Raw genomic sequence first — 7,373 nt, forward strand, 5'->3', positions numbered from 1 at the left:
ATAGAAAAAATCCAACGAAGTCTTTTTTTTTTTTTTTTTTTTTTTTTTTAAACAAAGGTCAAATCTCCTGTTATTTTTAAGGGTGCACTCTTATCATAAATTAATCGATTACTTTTCCTAAATAATTTTTAACAAAAAACATTGGAAAAATATATATTTGGGATTCTTAGACCTTTCCATCGATATAAAGTCTGTCAAGATTAGATTAGATTTAATTGTAATATAGTGAAGTAAATGTAGGCGTCCCACAGAGGGGACGGGTGACAGGTCTTCTTCTTTTTTCGGTCTAAAATAAACTATCAACACCAAAGCGTTAAACTATGCTCCAGCATTTTCATTTGACCTAATGACTTTGTTAATTTTTTTATTCCTTTAAAAATGCTCTGCAACTTCATCTATTAAATGGTCGAGACCTGTGACCTTTGAAATTTTCATAATCTATAAATGACAATGTTTTGCTTTTGCTTTAGTTGCATTGATGTGTTTAGAATCGATTCTCAATTTTTAATGTGTACACTTAGTATGTACTGCAAGTTTGGTACGGACATTGGTGGGAATTTTACATTTATTTTAAATGGCATATGAATATATAGTAGAGATTATTGCATGACCTCAACATCAGCTAGGGGTCACACAAGTCAAGAAAAACCTTCATGATTTGCATCAGCATTTACATCTCAAATGACTTTTCAGGTGCAAGACTCTCGTGATCTGTTATAATCAGTAACTGATGGAGTTTATGTGTGAATACTGTAATTTCGGTTGACTTACATTTTATTCTTCAATTGATTAGATTAGGCTTTATTGTGCAGATAACAATTCTTTCTCATGCACGAACACCGTTATTGTAAAAAACTGAAATGATAACAGGAAATGCAGAAACTGCATAAACACATTGCATTACACCAAATACACAAAATAATGTTCTATTTAGCAAAAGTCAATTTACCCCTTTAGCTAAAAAAAAAAAAAAAAAAAAAAAAATGAATTAATAAAAAAAGTTACTTATTTTTTTTATTCATATTGTTATTTAATCTAACTTGATATACTAAAATAATTTAAATAAATAAATGAATATTTTTTTTAACCAATACAAATGCACACAAAATTACTAAATATTTATCTTAAATTAATCTGAAATACAGTTTAAAACAAAATGTTACTTGAAATTAAACATACAAATTTTGATTTTATTTCAGTTAGCTTCCAAGGTAACATTTTTTTTTAAAATAAATAAATAAATGAAATAATTAATAAAAATGAAAAATTCAAAATGATTAAATATTTATCTAATTAAAATGAAAATAAACAAATAAACTAATTCAAATATTAATGGTATTTTAATTAAAAAAAAAAAAGCATTATTGTAGTGGTTTTATTCTTGCTCATGTAATGATAAATGGTAAGTAGTCAATAGGTGGCGGTGTTCACAAATGTATAAAAGAGCCCATTAAAAGCAATCTCAGGAATCCATGGACCACTGATCTATCTTCTCAATATAGAATAATAATAATAATAATAATAAAAAATAATAATAATAATAACAATAATAATGCACTGTGTGGATATTAATAGCTGTATGAATTTAATCCCCTGTTTTAATTTGTCAGTATAAAATGTATATATATGTATGCATGTATGTATATATATATATATATATATATATATATATATATATATATAATTAAAAAGGCTGAAATTCTTAAAATCTTAAATAGTGAAGCTATTTTATTTCTTAATGTTAAGTATATTCAATATGTCATATGTTTCCAAATATTATCTGTAAATAAGTTGTCGACTGAATTAATATAAAGCTGGCAATTCACATGTAAAAAGCCACACACACACAAACACACACACACACACACACACACATTAATTCTAAAAGTGTAAAGTGTTAATGTATAAGTTTAAATTAATTTAAAAATATATAAATACTAATTAATAAATAATCTATTATAAATAATCATAATAATTCAATTATTTGTAAAAGGAAAAAGTATTAATTAGAATAAGATGAATTAGAGTAAATTAATAAAAATATATATAATTAATTGTTATTTACATAAAAAGTATATATAATTAAATAATAAATAAGCTATTAATAATATAGCATTTTTTTTTGCATTTTCTATTTTTTTAAGTTAATGTATTTAATTATTTGTAAATATGTTAAAGTGTTAAATTAATAAGTGAGGGTAACTACGTAATTTTGCAAAGTTCAAAGATGCATATTTCACTATTGTATTTTGTGCAGAATTATTGCAAGCCAGTCAAAGACTAAAGACTAAAACTATAATCACATCACAACGCATCTGTGTTATAACACGAGGATAATACATTATATTATATTGATATTATATATTATATTATATTATATTATATTATATTATATATATTTATTATATTATATTATATTATTATATTATATTATTATTATATTATATTATATATATTATATTATATTATATTATATTATATCTATTTCATGTGCTAATATTACACTGTAGCTTCAGGAGTGTTAAATGTGAAGCCAGAGCATGCAGGTGACATTATTAGTTGAGCGTCTGACTCTCCTTCATCTCTGTATTGCTGACATTTCTGCTTAGCTGCGCTGCAATTATTCCAGATGTCATCAGGCGTCAGCACGCCGCTCTTCTCATGACTGTATTTATTCAGTAAACTCACATGTGAAGATCCTCATGCAAACTCACAGTATGTCAGAGACACCTGTCACGAGCACATTAACAGTCTCAGGCTTTTGAACGCAGGGGTTAAATTACTGGAAATCTAACAAACACACACACCATTTGCCTTGCTATATGAATGCAAATAAACTTTTGTGGTTTTATATGAATCTAAGTCGTATTATACACTAAACATTAAGAACATTCCCGGATGACCTCAAAAAACACCTTAGCAACTCCATAGCAACCACACAGGACACCTTAGCAACCAGATTAGCAGCTCAATAGATCACTATTTACACTCAAATGAAGAAAATGTTACAAATAAGTGAAAACACCATAGCAACTCCCTAGCAAACACTCTGGAGCGCTTAGCAACTCCTTAGCAACCACCCAAAACACCTTAGAAACTCCATAGCAACCAACCATGACACCTTAGCAACCGCATTAGTAATTTAAAAGATAATTATTGATATTCAAATGAAGAAAATTTTTACAAATAAGTGAAAAACACTTTACCAACTCCCTAACAGCCACTCAGGACACCTTACATTACCCTTTTTATATGTACAGTTTTTATTTTAAATTTAGTTAAAGTTTTGTAATTTTGTTGTGTTTTGTGCATTTTAATTTATTTTAATTAAATTTATTTTTAAATAATTTAATTAATTTTTTTCTAGTAATTTTCGTTTCAGTTTTAGTATGTTGTCTTTGTACAATAAGTTAAACGAACTTAAAATAAAAAAGGTTGCCTTTGCACCAAGATGGACATATTTTGTATTAGTCTTTATTTTTTTATATTTCCTTTTGATGTTTTCATTTTAGTCAAAAATTTAATTTTTTTTTTTTTATTTTTTTTTATATTTTTTTTTATGTTTATATATTTTTTACTCATTTTCATTTAAGTTTTAGGATTATTTATTTTAATACATCAAGTTAAACTAACTGAAAATTAGAAATTTTTGCAGTGGGACATTTCAACAATTGTTTCAGTTTTCATTTTAGTGAAGCTGTTTATGTAAATGTATTGATGATGTTTTCTGTCATATGTCATTGATTTTTTCTCCCCTGGTCTTTGATCTCATCGAGGCTGTTTCCTCTTTGCAGTCTAATCCAGTAAATCCTGAACTAATGAACAGTCTCAGTCCGGAGCACATCAGCACAGGTTAAGTGTGTTTTAATGTGCTGCGGTGTACAAAAACTGTGATGACGGCCGTGCTGCGTTCAGAACTGCAGCCAGCGGCTTTCTGACGTGATTAATCAACATTGATTTCTACCTAAAACCAGAAAAAAGCCTCTTCTGCTGATCATGTCGAGGTTTACAGACCCGACCTGAGATCTGCTCAGCAGACGACCAGCAAATGAATCGTTTCTCCATTTGGTCACTTACTCAGGAACCAGCTGATGAAAGAGAACAGTACAGAAAGAGTATTTACAGCTTTATTTACAGCTGTTCAGATTAAGGACTTTTTTTAAATAAAATACAAATAAAAAGACTATATAATATTTTTTTTCGTAATAGTTTTTAATGAAGGTTTTAGTTATTTTGTTGTGCTTTATTAATATGTCTATATAGGTTTATAATATTAATTTCAGTTTTACTTATTAATTTTAGCACATCAAGATAAACTAAATGAAACATTTTTAAAACGTTTTTTAAAACAACAAATTTTTCATGAATTTTAAGTGTAATAACCCTCAAAGATTTAACCTGTTTAAAGTTTTTTTTTTTTATTACTATTTTTAATAATAGTTTTAGTTTTTAGCTATTTTAATTCAAGTTAAAATAAATAAAATAAAATAAAAAAATATATGAAATAAATAAATAAATGAGGACTGGATAAATAAATGTTGCCTTGGAAACTAGCTGAAATAAAATAAATTAATATATTAATATTTTATTTCAGTTAATGTTTATTTTATTAGGCAATTGAATTTTTTATGCATTTTAGTTTTAGTTAACTATAATAAGTGTCAAAATTTTAAGTATGTATGCATGTATTTATTTATTCAGTTTGGAGAATGAAAAAATTGTACTTTTTTATTTCAGTTAACATTTATTTTAAGCAATGAAAAAAAAAAATTTGGCAGGGTTATGCAAACGGATGATATTTTCTGTTATGTATGACATTTGCTTTTAACTATACTTTGGCTTTTTCTGGACTTTCATCGAATCAAGTCTCAAAACACAATATTTTTTTATGAAAATGAAAAGGTGGTTTCTCCATAGGATGAGGTGTATGGTTGCCATGGTGGGTGTTGCTATGTGGATGCAAGAGTGTTCCAAATGGTTGCTATGCGATGTGGTTCGAAACTGTAAAGTCTGCGCGGTCAGCTGAAGGTGTGACTCTCCCGAGATGCTTTCTAATGCAAATGAAACTCTGTTTTCATAAGAGATGCGTCTCTGTCCTCGAGAAGCACTTTGATGTTTTTAACAGCTCTGAAGTGAAGCTCTCTCAGTTTCTTGCCTTAAAGCAGAGCATCTGATTTCCATGTAAAAGCTCAGACATTCATGATGCTGATGAATCTATTCTTACACTGAACATTTACTAAACTGTTTTTCACTCAGGAATTGCTAGTAATAGACACTTGGCAAGTAGAAACGGCAAGTAATCTGGATATTTTAACAAGTCTAAAGCAAATAAAGTGAAAAAAACTAGCTTTCATCAGCTTACGGTTTTTACATAAACCATAAAAAACTCTCAAAGAGTCAGAAGCTGCTGATTTGCATTTTATAAATCACCAGGGACCACAATTTCAGCGAAAAATCTTCTTCTACTGAAGAAAAAAGTCACCTACCTCTTAGATGACCGGAGTAAATTAACCCTTTAACTGCCGCTCGACCAAATAGTTGAGCACATTTTGAGTCATTATATTTTATTGAGAGGAGTACCTAACTTAATTCAAGCTGATTGAGCCATCTCTACCATCTGGTAGAGGTATGTTAAGCCAAAAAAAATCAACAGCATTTGTCACAACACTTCTTCTTTGATGGATGTCAGAGAGAAAGAAATCACTCCTGCCATGTAAACTGTTTTTGGTGAAATTTTGCAAGGTAAGCATATTTTTTTGACATATTACACTGCCCTAACTTTACAAAATTATTTTACTTGGTGCCATGAAAAAACGTTAGTATGTTTTCAATAATTTTTCAAAAACGTGCTCAACCAAATGGTTGATTTGTCACTTTATGGTAAACGTAGAAAAGCTAAGCTAATGTTTTAAAAATTATAGGACGTGTTGGAAAAAAAATACATTGAGTGTGGTAACTAATGACATAAGCAGATAAGAAATGCAAACAAAAAATGCTTTTTTCTTGGTGGGGCAGTTAAAGGGTTAACAGCAAAATTTGTGGGGATTGGTGAACTATCCCTTTAACTCGGCTGTATTTGTTGTTTTCAGTACGTGAAACAGGATTCGTGACAATATGCAAAAATGTAACATGATGTATTTCTGAGAAAACAGAAAAGATTTAATTGCAGGAATTTCAATCTCATAATAATTCATCTGAGCACCTGCATGTTTTCCACTCAAAAGACTCACTCAAAGCCCAAAAAGACATGGTTTCCACCACTAAAAGATCCTCTAGACAAACACAGCTGCTAAAATTAACACAGAGTGTCAGTCTGGATTCAGCCGACGGTCCACACATGATGAGACGGCACCAGAAATAATGCAGCGGCACCCATTAAAACAGACACTCGGCGTGAGACAGAGATGCTTATATCTTAAACTAATGACTCAGCGAGGATCTACACCGCACAACGCCAGTCCATGTGCTCGCCTGCTGTTTGACACAGAGTTCAATCCACGGCCAGAAATACACTCAGAACATCATATTTCATGCTTTTTAATGCACATTTTCACCATTCTTGTCTGTTCATCGATGTAATGCATGAAGAAAAGAGACGATACCAGGCTGACGATGTAAATAAATATGCAGGTTTGGGGTGTCTCTTTACCTTTAAGACAGAAATACATCCAGACTGCATAAGCATGAGATTTAACAGCACCTTTGGGTTTTCCAACATCCATTCCACTCATTTCAGTAAACAGAGCAATTCATCTGGGAAATGTACTGCTTTTCCCATGTTTTTCATCAAGGAAGATATTCAATTATGTCCTCAAGGTGCTCATTGTTGGGTTAAACGTTTAGTGGACTTTGAGACTTGAGGTCAGGATCTATATAATAATGAAATTAAAGCTTAGTTTAAAGGGTAATTTACCCAAAAAGGAAATTCTGTCATTTATTAACCCTACAATTGTTCATTTCAAACACAAATGAAGATGTTGTAAATAACGTTGGGCTTCAAATTAGATTGAAATCCATTGACTGTCATTGTATGGACATAAAACACAGAGACTTTTTTTAATCTTCTTTTAAATATCTTCTTTACACAATCAAACTGTCACTGAAATGTCACTTTCAAAATCAATATATATATATATATATATATATATATATATATATATATATATATATATATATATATATATATATATATATATATATATATATATATATATATATATATAGTCAAAAATACAGAAAAATTACCATTTTCTATTTGAATGCATTTAAAAACATAATTTATTCCTGTGTATTTTCAGCATCATTTCTCCAGTGTCACATGATCCTTCTGAAATCACTCTAATATTCTGATTTGCTGCTCAAGAAACATTTCT

This window comes from Carassius auratus, unplaced genomic scaffold, assembly GCF_003368295.1.
Source record: "Carassius auratus strain Wakin unplaced genomic scaffold, ASM336829v1 scaf_tig00027103, whole genome shotgun sequence".
Taxonomy (NCBI): Eukaryota; Metazoa; Chordata; class Actinopteri; order Cypriniformes; family Cyprinidae; genus Carassius; species Carassius auratus.